Here is a 22,843-nt window from a genome sequence, read left to right as displayed (position 1 = left end):
CCCATCAGCCCATCATCTACATTAGGTATTTCTCCTAATGCTATCCCTCCCCTAGCCCCCCATTCACTGACAGGTCCCAGTGTGTGATGTTGCTCTCCCTGTGTTCATGTGTTCTCATTGTTCAGTTCCCACTTATGAGTGAGAACATGTGGTGTTTGGTTTTCTGTTCCTGTGTTAGTTTGCTGAGAATGATGGTTTCCAGCTTCATCCATGTCCCTGCAAAGGACATGAACTCATCCTTTCTTATGACTGTATAGTATTCCATGGTATATATGTGCCACATTTTCTTTAGCCAGTCTATCATTGATGGGCATTTGGGTTGGTTCCAAGTCTTTGCTATTGTGAATAGTGCTGCAATAAACATACATGTGCATGTGTCTTTATAGTAAAATGATTTATAATCCTTTGGGTATATCCCCAGTAATGGGATTGCTGGGTCAAATGGTATTTCTAGTTCTAGGTCCTTGAGGAATCACCACACTGTCTTCCACAATGGTTGAACTAATTTACACTCCCACTAACAGTGTAAAAATGTTCCTATTTCTCCATACCCTCTCCAGCATCTGTTGTTTCCTGACTTTTTAATGATCACCATTCTAACTGGTGTGAGATGGTATCTCATTGTGGTTTTGATTTGCATTTCCCTAATGACCAGTGATGATGAGCTTTTTTTCATATGTTTGTTGGCTGCATAAATGTCTTCTTTTGAGGTGTGTGTTTATATCCTTCACCCAATTTTTGATGGGGTTGTTGTTTATTTTCTTGTAAATTTGTTTAAGTTCCTTGTAGATTCTGGATTTTAGCTCTTTGTCAGATAGATTGCAAAACTTTTCTCCCATTCTGTAGGTTGCCTGTTCAGTCTGGTGATAGTTTCTTTTGCTGTGCAGAAGCTCTTTAGTTTAATGAGATCCCATTTGTCAATTCTGGCTTTTGTTGCCATTGCTTTTGGTGTTTTAGTTATGTCTTTGCCCATGCCTATGTCCTGAATGTTATTGCCTAGGTTTTCTTCTAGGGTTTTTATGGTTTTAGGTCTTATGTTTAAGTCTTTAATCTATCTTGAGTTAATCTTTGTATAAGGTGTAAGGAAGGGGTCCAGTTTCAGTTTTCTGCAAACGGCTAGCCAGTTTTCCCAGCACCATTTCTTTTTGTTCCTCCAAGAGGTCATTCTGTTTTGATAATGGGTGACTATGAGAGTAGAAACCACATTCCTTCTCAGGTCAATTTCCCAGCTTTATGTACACTTAGAGCATTTGTTGGCTTTTCTGCCAAGTATTTGATATCATTAAATATAATAGATCCACACATTTGTGAGTGTTCCATTTTGATTCCGTGTGTACAAGTTGTTGTAATCCATAGCATAAAACACTCAGAAATCACATCTCTAATGGAAACGTGTTTAAAAGCATTGACAGCGCTCCTTCTCTTCGGTGGCTGCCACAGGCTTTCCTTCCTCTTCAGAAAAAAATGCGAACAGAATCTGCAACGTTAAAAATGCATTTGTGAACATTTTATCGTCTCTCTTTTTTTTTCTTCTTTTCCTTTTAGTCCTCCACTTTAATTGTCTTTTCTCAACTCTCAATGAGACCTCAGGAATCCATTTAGCTTCTGCCCTACTAAGACCGATCGGCTGATAGACTGGGAGGCCCATGAAAGCCACAGGTAAATTAATAGCAGAGCTAGTGCCTGCAAACCATGCCTGGCTGCTCTTGAAATCCTTCTGAAGCCTGAATTATTTGTATTAAGATAGGCCAGCACTCAGGCCCCTATGAGTCAATTCTTTGTAACAGTTGCCAATATTTTTATACCTGAGAGAGCAGCTTCATTCTTTATTATTGCTCAGGAATCAATACTCCCATTGCCCTCACAAAATGCTATACAAGCATTATTGGCATTTCACTTGGCAGTGAAGGGTATCAACATCAATCTTGCCAACTGCACACCTCGCTAACCCTGCTCCACTCTCCTGCGTCTATTTGTATTCCATCTGGGTTGTCCACGGCTGCTCGATTTGAATGGGAATCCTTAGCGTGGCCCTGACACATTCTGTGATAAGGAAATGGAAAGGCATCATTTAGCCCTTCACAGTAACAGTCCCTCTCCCTGCTCGTCTACCCATTTTGTGCTTGGAGGATTTGCAGTATTTAATAAAATATCATTTCCTACCATCCTGTGGTTTTCTAAAATTGCCATTTCAGAGCTCTTCATTAATAGCCAAATGGTAGCTTCTAATCCCATCCATTGGAAGTTGCTGTGAATTTTAAAGTAATTTCTGGAGTTTGAAAATGGCTCTTAAAGTAACACATCTTCAAAAATATAAACTTATACACATGGAGGTGCCATGTGCACAAAGAGGCATGGTGGGAACTGCAGCTACATTTGTTCTAAATACTAAACATGGCACACTGCCTTGCCTCAGTAAAAATGCTGTTCACCCACATGTAAGTTCCCCTTGCATCATGCAATTTTGGGGCAATATCTAAAGGAAAACCATTATAGGGGATTCTGTCGTATGTCAGTCTCTTGCTGGGCATTATCAATATGTAGTAGATGTTTTATCAAAAGGGATATCCAGAACACATTTTAAAAAGTCTTGCAACTCAACAATAAAAGGAAAAATAGCCCAATTAAAAATGAGCAATGGCTATAGTGAGACACCACTTCACACCTGTTATGATTATGATGGTCATTTACAAAAAAAAGAAAAAAAATTACAAGTGTTGAAGAGGATGTGAAGCTGTTGGAACCATTGTGCATTGCTAGTGGGAGGTGTAAAATGGTGCAGCCGCTGTGGAAAACAATTTGGCAGTTCCTCAAAAACTTAAACATGAAATTACCACATAACCCAGCACTTCCACTCCTAGGTATATACCCAAAAGAATTGGAAGCAGGAATTCAAACAAATAATTGTATGCCTGTGTTCAGTGCAGCATTATTTATACTCGCTCCAGGTGGGAACAACCCGTGTCCAACAACAGAGGAGCCTTCTCTCCCCTTCCCCCTTCTCCTCCTTTTTCCTTTTCCCTTTCTCTTCCCCTTCTTCGCCTTCATCTTTTGAGAGTCCTCCAAGAAAGGGATGAGGTTGATTCCTTTTTGTGGAATTACTAATCATTTGAGTTACTTGATGACATAAACATTTAGCAGTAATTCTACTCACCTGGGGACCTTGTTTAAAATTTACTTTTCCTGGACCCAATCCTGGAGATAATGATTCAGTAGTTCTGAGATGGAGCTTAAGATCTGCACATTACAAAACTGACTAGGAATAACTCCTGTAGTGGAAGCTTAAGGCCTGCACACTCTGTGAAACTATAATAGGGGAAACCTCAGACCAATTGAATACTATGGAATGTAATATTTCCTTTCATTGGTATAATGACTTCTGACTGTGTTAGAGCCACATTTTGCTATTGAATGAGACATTATACTTGCTATTATTCAAGAACTAAAACAGCTTTCCTCTTTTTAGGAAGAGTGGTCTGTAAATACTTGCTAGCTTGGGTCACTCTCTTGTTGCACATTTAGTAGAACTGGCCACAAGGATATTTAAAGTGACCATTTTGACAACATCTCTAAGTAATTCTTGGCCTAATAATAGGTGGATCTCTTCTATAGCCATGTAGCATTGGATTTATAAGAAGGATCATTTTATTTCTAAACCTACAAATCATATTAACTCTTGCAAAATTTCAGGTCCTAAGAGATGACCAACAATCAGTTGCTTTGGGGCTGAAATCAGGGCCTGCCAAACACAGGATTCCAAAATAGGCAACCTTTCTTCTTTTTTCTCTGAGTTCTTCCTTCCCTCTTCATATTATGTATGTCAGATCAAATAAATTGCATCTAGAACTGCCTTTGCTATATAATGACATACGATCTAGCAAAGTTACTCTATCTTTCCTCTCTCAAGATATAACCAAACTGACTGCATGATGCCCTGAGATTTGGAGTCATAGTAGAGAGGTTCTTATTCTGGCTCTATCATTTGTTGGTAGAGTGACTTTATGCAAGTCATATGATTGTTCTGAGCTTCAGTCTCTTTCTCTGTCGAACAGTGATGATGGTGATGTTGATGATGATAATGGTGATGATGATGATGGTGGAGGCGATGATGATAGTAATGATGATGATGATGGTGATGATGATGGTGGTGGTAATGGTGATGGTGGTAGTGATGATAATGGTAATGATGATGATTATGGTGATGATGATGGTGGTGGTGATGATGATGATGGTGATGCTGGTGGTGATGATGATGATGGTGATGATGGTGGTGATGATGGTGGTGGTGATGATGATTATGGTGATGCTGGTGGTGATGATGATGATGACAGTGATGGTGATGATGATGGTGGTGATGATGGTGGTGGTGATTATGATTATGGTGATGTTGGTGGTAATGATGATGGTGACAATGATGGTGATGATGATGGTGGTAGTGATGATAATGGTAATGATGATGATTATGGTGGTGATGATGGTGGTGGTGATGATTATGGTGATGCTGGTGGTGATGATGATGGTGACGATGATGGTGATGATGATGGTGGTGGTAATAGTGATGGTGGTAGTGATGATAATGGTAATGATGATGGTGGTGATGATGGTGGTGGTGATGATTATGGTAATGATGATGATGATGGTGGTGGTGATGATGATGGTGGTGATGATTATGATGATGCTGATGGTGATAATGATGATGATGACAATGATGGTAGTGATGGTGGTGGTGGTGATTATGGTTATGGTGATGGTGGTGGTGGTGATTATGATTATGGTGACAATGATGGTGATGATGATGGTGGTGGTAATGGTGATGGTGGTAGTGATGATAATGGTGATGATGATGATTATGGTGGTGATGATGGTGGTGGTGATGATGGTGATGGTGATGCTGGTGGTGATAATGATGATGGTGACAATCATGGTGATGATGGTGGTGGTAATGGTGATGGTGGTAGTGATGATAATGGTAATGATGACAATGATGGTGGTGATGATGGTGGTGGTGGTGATTATGATTATGGTGATGCTGGTGGTGATGATGATGATGGTGACAATGATGGTGATGATGATGCTGGTGGTAATGGTGATGGTGGTATTGATGATAATGGTGATGATGATGATTATGGTGGTGATGATGGTGGTGGTGATGATGATTATGGTGATGCTGGTGGTGATAATGATGATGGTGATGATGATGGTGATGATGATGGTGGTGGTAATGGTGATGGTAGTAGTGATGATAATGGTAATGATGATGATGATGGTGGTGATTATGATGGTGGTGGTGATGATGGTGGTGGTAATGGTGATGGTGGTAGTGATGATAATGGTAATGATGATGATGATGGTGGTGGTGATAGTGATTATGGTGATACTGGTGGTGATGATGATGATGACAATGTTGGTGATGATGATGGTGGTGGTAATGGTGATGGTGGTAGTGATGATAATGGTGATGATGATGGTGGTGGTGATGATTATGGTGATGCTGGTGGTGATGATGATGATGACAATGTTGGTGATGATGATGGTGGTGGTAATGGTGATGGCAGTAGTGATTATAATGATAATGATGATAATTATGGTGGTGATGATGGTGGTGGTGGTGATGATGATTATGGTGATGCTGGTGGTGATAATGATGATGACAACAATGATAGTGATGATGATGATAATGGTGGGGCTGCTGCTGGTAAGAATGATCATGATAATGATGGTGATACTGCTGCTGCTGATGAAGACACTTCACAGGACTGTTGTCAAGATTAAGATGCAGTGTGAATAAAATGAATTAGTGAGGTTTGTGAAAAGATCTAAAAATATAAAACACCAGAGTTGTTTTGTTTTTTAAATTATATTTTAAATTCAGGAATTGGAATATTTGTATGCTTTGTTTCAAGGAGATATATTAGCCTAATTTTTGCCTCAAAGGACAGGAAAATATTTGAAAATTACAAATTGTATTTGTAGTCATACATATGTGTGAACCTATATTATGAAATCCTGTCAGTAATATTACATTTAAGAATTGCATTGGTTTCAGTGGAGGTAAAATGGCAAAGTTATTCATTCTTATCCAGGAGAGAAATAAGTGATTTTTGTTTGTATCACTTGAAACAATTTTCTGAAGTAATTTTGTTTTCTTAGAACCTCCATTCTTCAGGTATAAATAAAAATGGCTTTGAAAAGATAATTGTTCACTTGGTTTGTAATTTGGATATCAAAAGAAAAGACTTTTCTGAATTTTTATATATTGTAGATGTTCTCTTCACTAGACCTTAATTTTTATAAATATTTTCAGAAAAAAATGAATTCATTATATTTTTTAAAGTAGAAAAAGTCCTGGAATAGGAGTTGGAAACTTTTAACTCTCCAGTTTTGTCATGTGTTAAACGTGTTACCATAGGATAGTGAATTAACTACTGATCATTAATCTTCTTCACTGTTAAATGACTATAAAACAGACTTACCCTATTTCATGTGGCCGCTAAAGGCAATTACAATATTTGTGAAAATACTTTGTAAATGATCAAGTTCTGTATAAACGGAAAGTGCCATATTTTTCTCAATCTAGGATATTAGCAATCATAAGATGTACCATTAGTTACATTCCATTAAGAACAAAAATGCTGCCAATTTAAGTATAAAAAGTGACATACTGTTGTTTGATGCATAAATGGGTCATACCAGCCTCTTTAGTTTTGAATGTCCTTTAATTTATTTTAAGCTATATGGCAGTACTTATTGCTTTCAATTGTTTTGTTTAGTAGAAGGCAGGCAATCTTTTTCTGCATGTAAACCAGTAACAAAGTATAACAAAATGCCCTGTATTTTTTTAGATCTAGTAAGTCATTTGATTGTTGCATTGCAAGAAAACACAGAATTGTAGTCATTCCTCCTATGGCAAGTATTTGCTCTGCTAATCTTAGATATATGTATTTTTTTGCTGTTTCCATGTTTATTTATAATAGTTTCATTTCACTGCTAAATCAAAGTGCACTATTTTGAAGACATTTTAAAATGACAGTTAAACCCAACATGGAACATACTGGCAATGCACATAACTGAGGTGACAAAAATGTGAACAGGCATGTCCAAATTTGTCCAAGCACAGTCAATGAAAACTCTATGACACCAACTTGCAGTCAGTGATTGTAAGACAGCTCCTTATTTTTGGAGATGTTAAAATGTGGAACAAAATATATTTCAAAATTAATTAAATATTGCATTTATGTTATTAGCCACAATGTAATACTTTAATTATAAATACAAACTGAAGACAGAACATTTACTTAATATACCTTGTTAATAATAGTAGTGTGAGACTCTTTGAAACCCATCCAGCTTCCTGATGTCCCAGAAAAATAGCCAGATGCCTCATTAGTACAGTAAGGCACCAAAAAACATTTTGGTCAACGATGGATCACTTATATGATGGTGGTCCCATAGGATTATAAGACCATATTTTTACTGTACTTTTCCTATATTTAGATACACAAATATTTACCTTTGTGTTACAGTTGCCTATAGCATTCAGTGTAGTGACAGGCTGTACAGGTTTTTAGCCTAGGAGCAATAGGCTGTATCATATAGCCTAGGTAGTGGGCTATGCCATTTGAATTTGTGTAAGTCTACTCTAGGTGTTTGCATAACAACAAAATCACCTAATGACACATTTCTCAGAGTGTAGCCTCATCAAGTGACACATTATTGTATTTGCGGACAGTGTAGCATCTGCTTCTAGTACCTTCTTCTACACACTAAACTCTGTCACTTTTGTCAGACTTTTAATATGGCATGGTTTTGAAACCCTTTCTTTCCAACACTTTTCTCTAAACTAGGCTTCATTATTCAGAGCTCTTTAATGCATTGTATTTGGAATTAAACTTCTACTAGAAGTTTAATTGTATTAAACTTCTAGTTTTAATTGTATTAAACTTCTAGTTGTAAACTAATACAATTAAATTGTAAATTAGTTGTAAACTAATACAATTAAACTTCTAGTTGTAAACTTCTACTAGTAAATTACCTACAATGTTTTAAGTACAAGCAATAGGTTTTTTTAAATTTTTCGGGTAACTCAAAATTTGAAAACTTATGAACACATGCAGCATGTACTTGGAGTGTAGTTTTATTGTTAAATGGTGATGAAAATTTACGTTAAACTAGTTATATATAATTATTTTCAATTAAGTACCTTTTAATTCTTTTTTTTTTTTTTTTTTTTTTTGAGACGGAGTCTCGCTCTGTCGCCCAGGCTGGAGTGCAGTGGCGCAATCTCGGCTCACTGCAAGCTCCGCCTCCCGGGTTCACGCCATTCTCCTGCCTCAGCCTCCCCAGTAGCTGGGACTACAGGCGCCTGCCACCGCGCCCGGCTCATTTTTGTATTTTTTAGTAGAGATGGGGTTTCACCATGTTAGCCAGGATGGTTCCAATCTCCTGACCTCATGATCCCACCCGCTTCAGTCTCCTAAAATGCTGGGGTAATAGGCGTGAGCCACCGCTCCTGGCCTACCTTTTTATTCTTGATAATTATTGTTCCTCACCCTTTTTTGTGTCTTTATCAAACTCCTTTTAGAATGTTGAATTGACAGGGTCAGAAGCAGGCTTCTGGGATATACTTAGGGTATTTGATTTCTAGCGCTGCTGTCACAAAATACCAAAACTTAGGTGGCTTAAAACAACAGAAATGCATTCTTTCACAGTTCTGGAGGCTAAGACTCTGAAGTTAAGGCATTGGCAAAGCCATGTCCCTCTGGAAGTTGTAGGGGAGAATCCTCCCTTGCTTCCTCCTAGTTTCTGGTGGTTGCTGGCAATGCCGGGCACTCCTTGGGTTGCCGCTGCAGTACTTCAATCTCTGTCTCTATTGTCACGTGCCATTCTCGCTGTGTTTCCATCTTCACATGATATCTTCCTTTCCATCATATTGCATATTGTCCCATTGTGTCCCACCCTGATGACTCACGTGAACTTAATAACATTTGCAAAGACCCTATCTCCAAATAAGAGCACATTCCTAGGTACTGGTGGATAGGACTTCTACACATCATTTTGGGGGAGACACTGCAACCATAACATCTGTCAACATTTTGCTTGGTTAATATCAAATCACTGGTATCTGCTGTTTGTGTACAATAATTCCACTGGCTACTACAATGATAATCTTTCTTAGCATTCAACCTGTTTCTCCATTCTATAAAAGGGATATAAAAAGAGAACCATTTGCTTACCAATTGACTCACTAAGTCCCTGTTAGCTTTGTGTCCTGGATTTTCATATTAGATATGTTCTATAATCCTTTCAGAGCAAAACATGAGTGGAATGTGACAAGCCATTCATACACATTTTATGATAGCTGCTCCCTTTCCCACGTATTTACAATCCATTTCTTTAGTAGTCCATCCTTGCATCCAGCAGTTTGTTTGCCAAACCTATAATTTTCCACTTGAAAATGGGACTGACTCTGGCTTTTTTCCAGTTTTCAGACTCCTTTGCCCTTGTCTAAAATTTCTCATAAAATAAGGATGGTTGTTGAGTGATTTCATTTACAAGTTCTCTTAGAGCCTTGGGATGCAATTCATCTAAGCCAAATAACCTGAATTCATATAAAATAACTTTACTACCTTTGGACTTTCTTTTCCCTTATGAATACTAGTTTTATACTTGGCAGAAAAATCAGAAGCAAAAACAGGAATTTAGATATTCCATTTTCTTTATACCAAACTTCTATGTGACAACTTGTGCCGCTGTAGTGGTCCCGGACCTCTTTTGTTCATTTTCTTATTTATAAAATAACATTTAAATAGTTTTGCTGTCCTTAGCACTTGATATATGCCTCACTTAATTTTGGTCTCAGACTTCCTAACAGCATGGTTTCATACACATCCTTGGTTATTTATTCTTCTTTCCATTCTTGGGGCAAGATTTCCTTCATCCATTTTCTCCTTGTTTCTTTCTCCTAAGATGACTTTTTGATTCCATAATTGAAAATGCATCAATAAGTGTTTCCCAACTCCCTTGAATCCAACCATTCAAGAGTCATGCTTGGAACCACATACTAGGGAACCATTAATTATAATATTTTTAAAACATGCCCCTCTAAATATCTCAACAAGGTATTTGAAACAGGCTTTTCTCAACCTTTACTACTATAGGTATTGTGATCTAAGATTATAGAACTGCTTTCTTCTAAGACATTTGATATGGTTTGGCTCTGTGTCCCTACCCAAATTCATGCCAAATGGTAATCCCCAAGGGTTGAAGAAGGGTCCTGGTGGGAGGTGATTGAATCATGGGGGCGGATTTCCCCCATCCTGGTCTCAGTGATAATGAGTTCTCACAAGATCTGATGGTTGAAAAGTATAGCATGTCCCTCTCTCTCTCCTGCTCTGTCATGGTAAGAGGTACTTGCCTCTGCTTTGCCTTCCACCATGATTGTAAGTTTCCTAAGGCCTCCTAGCCATGTTTCCTGTACAGCGTGAGAACTATGAGTCAATTAAACTTCTTTTCTTCGTAAATTACCCAGTCTCAGGTAGTTCTTTATAGCAGTGTGAAAATGGACTAATATAACATTTATCATTTCCCCATCACCAAATAACTCTGTTTGCTAAAATTAGGTCTAGAGTAGAACTTTTTACCATTTCTTCCACCACATCACCAAATAACTCTGTTTGTTAAAATTAGGTCTAGAGTAGAACTTTTTACCATTTCTTCCACCACTGGGTAATTGAGATTATTGGAAAATCTAGATGAGAACTTCTCAGGACCTTTAGTTTTAGCCAAATGAGATTTGATCCTTTTCATAGACAAATGAAATCCTCATCATTGCTATACTTTTCTTGCCTCGGTGCTAAAGAGGAACATACTATTTTGTCCCTTCACACAGGTGACCTGTATGACCACAATAATATTACTTTTATTTTTCTTATAATTTTTCTTCTCATGTTTTCAACATGCTTCCACCAGTGTTTTAGGTATTTCTAAATGTGAATGTATAAAATAGGATGTTTAAATGGGATACATCCTCTCTTAGATTTGACTACATTACTTATACTATAGATTTGAAGCTCAAAAGATCATGAGAGAGAAATCTCTCATGCAGAATTTAAATCTTTCAAAACTCTTTTAAGAATCAATTCCATGTCTCTGCCACCATTCAGCCAAATCAAGAATAGAACAAGCTGACAGGGGTTCTCCTTCCAGTGTGAAAGATTAAGTTCTTATTGAAAGGCAGTTTTAATTTGGGAGGAAAAATGGATCTCTCTCATGAGGTGAGATTTCTGGGGACTTCAACCTGAGGGCAGTGTGTGGTCACAGCTGCATGGGCTGGCTAAAACTTTAATATGAAACCACAGTTCTCTGACCTGAGGAATAAGAGAATAGAGATTGAGGCTAAGTACAGCCATCAGGATATTAGGAAAGAATCTTATAAAAGAGAAGGCTAAAAAAGGAAAGCCCCCAAATTTGTGTATAAACTTTGCCCAAATTACTGGATGATTCCAGAGCCACTATTGTGTGGAATAGAATCCAGTTAAAGGAAAATAATGAAATTGATATTTGAGATGCTAACCAAGAGAAAAAGTGGGCAGTTTGAGTCCAACTAAGTTAGTTGCCTACTTAAAGAAAAATTAGCACTCTTTTGAGGAATGAAACAGAATCCATAAAACAGAGCATTGAGGATACAACCTCATGTTACTTGACATGTGAAGAATTAGAAAAATATGACTCATGATTAAAATAAATAATGATCAAAGAGTAGCAACTCCAAGATGACTCAGAAGTTGGGATAGCAAGAATTCTAAAACACCTGTCAGAACCACACTCAATGAGAAAAATATACTTGGGGCGAATGAAAAGATAAGAAAATACCACATCAGGCAAATAGAAAGTATAAAGAAGAACAAAATACAGATTATTTGTTTGGCAAATAAAATATCAGAAATAGAAACACGCAGAAGACAACAGAAAGAAAGTTAGTAACTTTGAAGACAGTTTAATAGAAATTATCCAAGTTGAGGAACAGAGAGAAAAATATTTGAAAAAGAAAGAAACAGGGCATCAGTGACCTGTGGGACATTATTAGAAATAGAGGAGAGAGATAGTAAGGGGAAAATATTTGGTGAAACAATGACCAAAAATTTCCTCAATTGCTGAAAGGCACAGTTTTACAGATTTAAGCAGCTCAGGACAACTCAAACATAATAAACACATACACGCACACACAAATACCTGAGCAATTATAGTCAAACTTCAGTAACCCAAAGATAATGAACAAATCTATCCAGAAAAACTATCCAGAAAAAAAGAGACAAATTTCATTTAGTGGAACAATGATTTGAAATACTACTGACTTCTTTTCAAAAGCTGTGGAGGTCAGGAGAAAGTGAAAGACAATCTTTTAAGTGCTGAAAGGAAAACAAAAAATATAAAATAATCAACTCAGAATTCTATATCTGGTGAAAATATGTATTTTGAACAGAGTTGGGTTTTCTTCAGGGTGTGAACTTATTGAGTCATTTTGCCAAAAATCTTTACTATAGATCCAACGATTTTAAAATAATGCTTTACTCAGTGCTACATTATAAGAATGTGTGAATTCTTGCCTGTTGATACATCTTTATCTTCTGTTTCTTTCCATTGTCAAGAATGTCTCAGAGCTAGAACAGAATAGTTCTTTGTTAATAAAAGTAACTTTTGCTGAAAGCATTGGCTTGTGCCTGTAATTCCAGCACTTTGGGAGGCTGAGGTGAAAGGATCACTTGAGCCCAGGAGTTCAAGACCAGCGTAGGCAACACAGAGGAACCCCCATCTCTACAAAAAATTTTAAAATCAGCTGGGCATAATGGCACATGCCTGAAGTCCCTGCTACTTGGGAGGTTAAGATGGGAAGTTCTCTTGAGCCCAAGAGATTGAGGCTACAGGGAGCTATGATTGCACCACTGCATTCCAGCCTGGGTGATAGAGTGAGACTCTGTCTCGAAAAATAAAAAATTAAAAGAATATTTGACAGATCATAGAGTAAATGACTTCTCAATATTCAATTGATAAAAGCAATAGTTGGATCTCATTCCTGTTAATCATTAAGTGTATGAAAAAGGGAGGTAAGTCACTTTATATAAGAAAGGCAATGTCTGAGAGCCTGTCTGTGAATGCACATTCTTTGTTTCATTCCACCTAAGATTGATATGTGTGTGTGTGTGTGTGTGTGTGTGTGTGTGTGTGTCTGTGTCTGTGTGTGGTATATTTCTGTTTTTCATTTGAAATGATTCAAGAAGGAAGGCCTTTAAAACCAAATATTGAAAATCCAGGAAGGCTAATGTCTGATTACTTTTTAATGTTATCTTTAGGATAAATAGATGGAATTTGTTGAAGATTCCTAATGACTTACGTTCAACTCTTGGAGTTCTAAATTTTTTGTTCACTGCCTTATAAAATTTGGGGCTTAACAATATTTAGGAGTTCAAATGTTTGGTCAATTTTACCCCTAAATTATATCTAAAAATTTATATATATTTTAACATTGAGGTAAAATCTTTAGCTGTGATATTTAAACAATTTATAGCTAACTATGTCTATATTTTTCTTCTTAATCTCTCTACTGTGTCCAGTTCTTATGATGTTTTACATATGCATTAAAAATTTTAATTAAGTATGAGTGACATATGAACATTTTTTTCTTGTAAAATATTAAAAACTTCAGAAAAAATGCAAATAGCTTTAGATCCTCTGAAAGCATTTTCAAAACCTGGTCCCTTTGTTCTGCTTGAAAATAATAGGAGTTATGAGTTTAGTCTATCATTTCAAATATATTCTTCATATAGAGAGCTATCTATATGTATCCTATAGAAAATATGTAACAGCATCTTGGGTATTTTTCTTGGACATACTTTCTTGTGAATATGTGCAAGTATTTCTCTAAAGAGCAATGTGAGTAGAAAAATTATTAGGTTGTAAGGTGTGAACATTTTAATTTTACATTAGAGAATGCTATATTATTCTCCAGTAGTTGCAGCAATAAACCTTGCTACTTGTAGGACACTCTTTTACTTGCATTTTCACCAACTCTTAATATTTTGCACTTTAAAGTTTTTGTCCATATAATGGGGAATCAGCAAACTATGGCTCATGCACCAAATCCAGCTAACTGTACTTTTTCAAGCCTGTAAACTAAGAATGGTTTTAATATTTTTAAATGATTACATTTTAAGCGGTTTGATACATACTTATAAAATGTCCTTTATTTTTCTGCTTAACCCACAAAGCCAGATATAGTTAATATTTGGTCGTTTAATAAAAAATGTGCTAATCCTTGATCTCATGGATATTAAAGGATATGTCATGATTGTTTTAATTTGCATTTTCATGATTACTTAGTAAAATTGAGCTTTTTCCATATGTTTATTTGACATTTATATTTTCTTATCTGTAAATCGTCTGCTGTTTGTATTTTTGATTTTGTTTCTATTTTAAAAATTGATTTGAATGAACTCTGTACATTCTGAATACCCACTTTGCTGGACACTGTGGTTTCCTGCCTAATAGTCATTTTCTGCACCCATTTTTTTTTTTTTTTTTTTTTTTGCCAGTAGAACTCTAGTTCTTTCTTAGGTATTGGGCAGTGATGTAATTCTGGGTATCTGAGTTCTCATCCAAATCTTAAGGAGGTGGGAATATAAAATTATAATTATTCTCAATAATTGTGACAGTTGCATTCCCCCTTGCCTGTGATTAGTTGAGGACTGAGCATGTGATGAGATGTGTTTATGGGTATTTATTTTCCTCTCAATTTGAAAAAAGAAACATTGGGATAGTTATATCCCTTGCAAGCCTCTGTTTGCTTTCTTCTCATGGGACTTCTGCGAATGTGACAACCATATTTTGAGCATAACAGTAGCCCAGTTAATTGGACAAACCACCCTACTGAGAGCAAACAAAACAGTGAAATGAAAAGAAAGCAGGTTCCACACTTCAGAGTCTCTTTATAGTGTAGGGTATTTTTAGGTGGAGCTTTAGTTATTTGTAGCTAAAGGTATCCTAATTAATGTATCTAACATTTGGCACTCTTCCATATACATTTTAGAGCCACTTGAGCTGATTAGAATGACTGTGCATTATAGATTAATTTGAGCTTAAATAATATCCATAAAATATTGAGTCCTCCCATAAGACTCTGTTATTCAAGTTTTGTTATGGTCTGAATGATGGTTTTCCCCCCAAAACGTAAATGTTGTAATCTAATACTTGATATGAAGTGGAGTCTTTTGAGAAGTGATTAAGTCATTAGGGCTTTGTCTTCGTGAATAGGATTAGTTCTCTTATAAAAGAGGATGAAGAGGCCAGGCGTGGTGGTTCACGCCTGTAATCCCAGCACTTTGGGAGGCTGAGGCGGGCGGATCACGAGATCAGGAGATTGAGACCATCTTGGCTAACACGGTGAAACCTTGTCTCTACTAAAAATAAAAAAAATTAGCTGGGCGTGGTGGCTGGGCGCCTGTAGTCCCAGCTACACGGGAGGCTGAGGCAGGAGAATGGCGGGAACCTGGGAGGCGGAGCTTGCAGTGAGCCGAGATGGCGCCACCACACTCCAGCCTGGGTAACAGAGCGAGACTCTGTCCCCTGCCCCCCCTTCAAAAAAAATAATAAAAAATAATAAGAGAGGATGAAGAAAGCTGCCTTACCCTCTTCTGCCATCTGAAGGTAGTGAGAAAGTGCCAAAGCAGACAGCAAGTCTTGTCCAGACGCGAAATCCGCTGGCACCTTGATTTTAAACTTTAAAACTTCCCAAGTTCCAGAATGGTGAATACATTTCTGTAGTTTATAAATTACCCAGTTGTTCTTGTCTGTTTATGCTGCTATGACAAAACACCTCAGACTGGGTGATTGATAAACAGTAGGAATTTGAAGGCCAGGCGCGGTGGCTCATGCCTGTAATCCCAGCACTTTGGGAAGCCTAGGTGGGCGGATCACCTGAGGTCGGGGGTTGGAGACCAGCCTGACCAACGTGGAGAAACCCCGTCTCTACTAAAAATACAAATAGCCGGGCATGGCGGCGCAGGCCTGTAATCCCAGCTGCTTGGGAGGCTGAGGCAGGAGAATCGCTTAAACCCCAGAGGCGGAGGTTGCGGTGAGCCAGGTTGGCGCCATTGTATTCCAGCCTGGGCAACAAGAGCGAAACTTTTTCTCAAAAATAAATAAGTAAATAAATAAAAAAATAGCAGGAATTTATTTCTCCCAGTTCTGGAGGTTGACAACATTGAAGTGCCAGCAGATTTGATGTTTGGTAAAGGACTTGCTTTCTGATTCTAGCGTGGTGCCTTGTTGCTGCGTTCTCCGATGATGAAAGAGGCCGAAAGAGATGGGAGACGAACACTCCCTCAAGCCCTTTCTATAAGGCCACTAATTCTATCTATGAGGACAGAGCTCTCCTGACCAAATCACCTCTTAAAGGCCCTACTGCTTAATACCACTGCACTGGGTGTTCAGTTGCAAGATCAGTTTCGGACAGAAGAAAAATTCAAACCATAGCACTAGTCTAAAGTATTTTGTTACTGTAGTCCGAACAGACTACGGCAGTCTTCTATGAGGCCTTTAAATAAGATTTTCTCTAGAAATATTTTGTAAATTTTTATTAGATTGACTACTAAGTACTTCATAGTTCTTGTTACCATAGGAAATGGCTTTTATTTTTCTTATTATGTTACATAATTGGTTTATATTGGTGAAACAAAACCTTATTTTAAAAATAGTATTGTGGCTGGGCACAAGGGCTCACGTCTGTAATCTCAGCACTTTGGGAGGCTGAGGCGAGAGGATCACTTAAGTCCAGGAGTTCAAGACTAGCCTGGTTAACACAGCAAGACTTCATCTGTATGAAAAAACAAAAAACAAATGTAGCCAGGTGTGGCGGTGCACGCTTGTGGTCCTACTACTTGGGATGCTGAGGCGGGAGGGTTGCTTGAGCCCAGGAGTTTGAGGTTGCCCTGAGCTAGGATTGTAGCACTGCACTTTCAGCCTGGGGGACACAGCAAGAGCCTCTCTCAAAAAACAAAACAAAACAAAACAAAACCCTAATAATAATAACATTGTATACTACCAACTGTCTACATTTCTTTTGATTTTAATAGTTTATCTGTGACTTTCTTTGACTTTTCTATGAAGTCAGTCATACTATTAACAAACAGTTATAATTTTATGGCTTGCCTTAAATTTGTTGCCTTATCATTTTTATATCTTACATCCTTACCTTACTGCATTGTTTTGGGTAAGTACAATGTTCAGTGGAAGTTATGAAATAAGTCATTCCTGTATTATTTCTGTTTCGTTTCTGAATTTAGTGAAAAATGATTCAATTATGTCATCTGTAAGAAGGATGAGTACTACAGGTTCACCATGGATAGGCTTAAAATAAATTAAGTCACCTTTTCTTTTTTTCTCCAACTTTCCAGGTATTCTTTTTCACTGTTATGAATAGGTATTGAATGTTATAGAAAAAATTTTGGCCTCTATTTAGATGACATAGATTTTCTCCTTTAATATGTATTGATGCAGCGAATTATATTGACGGATTTATTAACGATCAATATGGTATTCCTAGAAAAAGCCTACTTTGTTCTGAGTGCATAGAGATAGCTGCTCCAAACATTTTTTAGAATTTTTTTAATATAGAGTTTATTTCCCCCGAAATAACTAGCATTGGATTTGTTCATTCTTTTGATGTTTTGCTTTATTCTTTGTACCTCCATTTTCTGTTTATTACTTTTCACATATTTCATTTTTAAAAAATAAATTATTTAAATGAGTGCATAGTATAATTTTAATCTATTTTTTTCTTATAGAAACATTAAGGTGATGAGTTTAACTCTGAGAACTATTTTAGCTTTGTTATGTAATTGTTATTTATTCCTCATCAAAAACAGTGAGTAGATTAAATTTTTTTTTTTTTTTTTTTTTTTTTTTTTGAGATGGTGTCTCACTCTGTCACACAGGCTAGAGTGAAGTGGCACAATCCTGGTTTACTGCAACCTCTGCCTCCCAGGTTCAAGTGATTCTACTGCCTCAGCCTCCCAAATAGCTGGGACAACAGGTGCAGGCCACCATGCCTGGCTAATTTTTGTATTTTAGTAGAGACGAGGTTTTGCCATGTTGGCCAGACTGGTCTTGAACTCCTGGCCTCAAGTGATCACCTGCCTTGGCCTCCCAAAGTGCTGGGATTACAGGCATGAGCCAACGTGCCTGGCCTTGAGTAAGATTAATTCATTGACTTGTTTCCATTTAGCCGTCATATATTGTGCACTTTTCTTATCCCAGACTCTTCACATACATTATTTAATTTAAACTTCAAGCAGCCCTGGATATTATTCTAATTTCCCAGATGAGAAAACAGATTTTGAAAGATTAAATGACTTGCCTAACATCACTCAGCTAGTGACTGGAGGAACATGTGATTACTTCTGTCACATGGAATCCTTCTCAATATCATTTAAGCAGGACCATGCTAGCAGCATAGCCTCTTTCATAAGATTTTCACTGGCTACACATTTCCTCAGTGTGTATTTGTATTTGATGCAATAGATGGAATATAGGAATACGAATGGAAAAATAAAAGACTGAACTTTCTATTGTGCTGAGATGTTCTCTATCTTCTGTCACTAATTCTTTGAGCTTTGCTTCCTTTTATATTTGACCCATGCAAATAAGTTTGATGAGAACGTGAATTTTTCATGGCAAAGGTTAACATTAGAGCCATGAGCCTAAGGAAATTTTACAGTAAGGAATTATTTCAGAAGTATAATTGTTGGAGCAAGGAGAAGTTAAATTTTGCAATCTACTTTATTCACCCTTACTGCAAAATGTTGCTTGTTGTGTTAGTATCACCTCACATGAAAGTTATAGATAAAAATAGCTAGAATATTTTTTGATAGAAACATTTTTATAGTCAGAAGTCATCTTTAACTGGTAGAACCAAGACTATTACAATAGAATTCATGATCTTTCTTGGGATGAGGGAGTTTTTTTCCTAAAATGGAGAGAGAGATGACCATGTATTTCCTTGTATTATTCTTAATGGAATAGCCTAATTAAACACATAGGAATATGATGTGACTCCTCTTCCAACACACTGAACTACCAAACTGGTATTTTAAAAGATATAAGAGAAACAGGAGTATGAGGTTTTTTTTTTTTTTAACTCCTTTAATGGCCAACTTATCCACAAATATTTAAATTCCTGGGCTCGTGGTCAGGGTAATGAAAGAAACAAAGAGTCTCTGACAGGATCTGATGAAAAGGTTTCCTTTGCCAAGCAAATTTTCTGTATATGGAACATACTCCTTTCAATGAAATTAGGGAAGTTATTTGCTTTTATTAATTTAATATTACAGGAGGCGATGTTAGTGTTATTTATTGTGTCTTAGGAAATTTTACTAAATAATATTGTGAACTCACAAATGAATGAATTATTTTACTCCAGACAATGGGTCCATCCTAAGTTTGGGTAGATCTTGATTTTTATCAGCGAATACAGATGCTGTCTGATGGGAACTGATGATTTAATTCAGGGAAACCAACAAAACTTCATGACCTCACAAGTTTCATTAAAGAAAACGCTCTCCAGAAACTTTGCAATGTGATAATATCGATTAAGCTTTAGCAACTGATTACAATTTTACTATATTGTTCTCTCAGGCAAGACACATGATTTTTTTAATATCACTTTTGATTTTTTCATTAGGATAGCAATGAATTAAAATCCTGACTTATTGCCTTCTTCAATATCAGCCCCAAATATTCTCTGTCTTCTTTTAAAGTAAAAACATACATACTTTTGGATTCCTTAATATTTGAATTGGATGAGAAAAGCAACTTCTTTGCCAAGTAAATCTGTTGTATACAAAATATACTAATTTCAGTGAAATTTGGAAAGCTATTTGCTGCAACTGTTTTTGCTTTTATTAATTTAATATTATAAGGAGCAATGTTTGTGCTATTTATTATGTCTTAATGAAGTTTACTAAATAATATTGTGACTGCACTAATGAATGAATGAATGATTTCACTCCAGACAATGGGTCTACCATAAGTTTAGGTAGATCTTGATTTTATCAAGGAATACAGGTTATCAATATGTGGATTATTGCTTCATTTTCCTTTCTTTTCGTTTTCCTGATGGAAGCATGTACTTAGGTGCTAAGGCATTTGACATCTTATATTAGTGAATGATTTAATTCACGCCTTACCTCTGTGGGCATAGCAGAGCTTACAGGCATGGGGAGGGAAACCTGTTTGGAAGCAGCCTGGAACCGTGGAGGTCACTCTTCATTTCCTCAGGGTTGTTATCCAGATGCCTTCCTATGTGTGTTTTTGCTTCACTTCACCCAGCTGAGCATGGCTGCTTTCTTGATCCTTTACATTTCACACCACTGAGCTTGATTGTTCTCAGGTCCATAGTTGCTCACTTGTAGTATTACTCACACTAATATTGTAGGCTTCAAAGCTCAGCCAAAGCCAGTCCCTAGAGATACACAGATGGTGAATCATTAAAGGGCATGCAAACTACCAAGAGTATCAGTGGTCCACACAGGCTATTTCTGCCAGGTGAACCTGGCATTTAAAAGGCTTGGCCATTGTGTTTTCGAGTTAACCATCTGACTGATGAATTGCCTTCGTGACTATACTAGAGAGAGAGAGAAAAAAAGTTCTGGCATATTGCTCAGAGTTTTATTTCACATATTGGCTTTATTTGAGAAAATAAGCCCAAGTCTTGCTAATACTAACAAACTGACAACCTGACTTCTCTCTTACTGTTTGCAGTGCCTTCCGTTCTGATATTCAGTCTTATCCTGTCCTTTATGTTAACAAACCCCTCTATGTAACTCAAACTGCTTCTTTGAAGAATCATAAATAAACTATTAGAATTCTACCTCTATCTCTTTATTGCCTTATTTGTGGAATAATGAAATTGCACGACTCATCTTTGAACACCAAATTAATGACATTTGTAATGCTAGTGGATTTATAAGTCCGTTCTCCAGAACTCCAGTGCATCCAGATAAAAGACACCTTGCGTGCTCACTAGGTATAGAGACATGACGTTTTAGGGATATCAAGATATAAACTGTTCTAATATTAGAAGCTATCAGTTGAAGCCCGATCTACAAGGGCTTGCAAGGAAGATTAGTTTTTATACCTATTCTGAGTGTCCAGTACCTAGACTGCTTGCCATGCTTGTTCCAGATAAACATACCACTCAACATATTGGATATTTTCACCCATTCACGTATACATGCATATTTCTTGGGTACCTACTGTGTCGTACTAGAGACTCTGTTATGTACCAGAAATACAAAGTTTAAAAAAAATGGTATCTTTTTCAAGGAACTATAGTTTAGTTTATTGCAGTGTCATAGGATGTATAGTTTACACATCAGTTAAACATGCATTTATATAACTCTGAAATATACTTTAAGCATCTGTGTTGATCTAGACACCATACAGGAGTATACTGGCATGTCTTTAACACCCACCCTGATTACCATGCCACTTGCTCTGTCCACATCTCTCATGATTTATCTTTGTATTATTTATTCTTGTCACATAGAAATATACCTACAATGTTCTTTTACAACACTAGGAACTCCTGAAGGAAAAGCTCATGTTTATAGCTCCTACATTGAATTTTTCTTGAGTAAATTGAGGAACTTACTAAATCTTTGATGGCAAAATTAAGGTGGAAATGTATACAGCATTGACATAAATAAAAAAGGGTCAGCAATTATTAAAGTAGCTGGTTTCCTAATTTGTATCTTAACACACTTATTTCACTAATTTTGTTCTCATGAGAGAGTCAAAAGACTTTGGTGTCTGGTTCTGACTTAACCGCTGGCTGTGTAAGCTTTAGCAAGTCCTATAACTTTTCTGTACCTCGGTTGTCCCCCATCAGTTTCTAAAAACAATGGCCAAATTAACCCCAATTCTATCGGTAAATATATGTGTTTTTCCTGGTATGTATAACCAAAACAGGCAATTTACAGCCTGCTTGGTTTAGAGTGCATTACTGGAAACAGATGATATTAGAATTTCTCTGTTTTTAATGTTGAGACTTAGGACATTTTTTCCCAAAATATATTATCAAAGAAGAGTAGATGATATTCATCACCGTGATCTTTAGGCTCTTAACTTGTAGACCATGTAGGAACACAAAGGTAAAAGAGAAAGGGAAAAAGGCGTTCATGAATTAGATGACAATGATGGTTACATTTGCCTGAGAAAAATCTTGCTATTGAATGAGGATTTATTCAACCCTGGTTGTCCTACACAACTTCCCATTTTCCTGCTGGAGCAGAACATCTGCATTTCCTAAGGCCAGAGTGGTCTTGATATTTTCTGTGATGAGAGTGGATGCATTTTACTTTTCCCTAACTTGTGTCTTTAAAATACATTCCCCCGAACATTTCTTTATTCTTTTAGGAGAAAAAAAATACAAGGCATTTTATCAAGATGTATTTTTGTATTTTAAAAACCATATTTTAAAATTATGCACTAATGTATATACAATCATTAAACACATATTTGTATATATGCTTATAAACACTTAAGTAACTCCTTATTCCAATCTTCTTTTTCATGATCAAATATTTAAAACATTAGGACAAAAAAGAGATCTTTTGTTTTTCTCCTTCCCACACAACCTGGAAACAAATATTCATGGAGTATGTCCAGCTCAGTAGAATAGACACCTCTGAATTTTTAGGTCAACTGAGCAAGGTTCTCAGGTGAATATTGTGAATTTCACCCATCACAAGGCGTATTTTGTCAACATTAGATAATCTAGGGTATATTTTAC

The sequence above is a fragment of the Macaca thibetana genome, chromosome 15 (genome assembly GCF_024542745.1).
Source record: "Macaca thibetana thibetana isolate TM-01 chromosome 15, ASM2454274v1, whole genome shotgun sequence".
NCBI lineage: Eukaryota > Metazoa > Chordata > Mammalia > Primates > Cercopithecidae > Macaca > Macaca thibetana.
The sequence above is the reverse complement of the archived record's forward strand: the minus strand, read 5'-3'. Positions refer to the sequence as shown.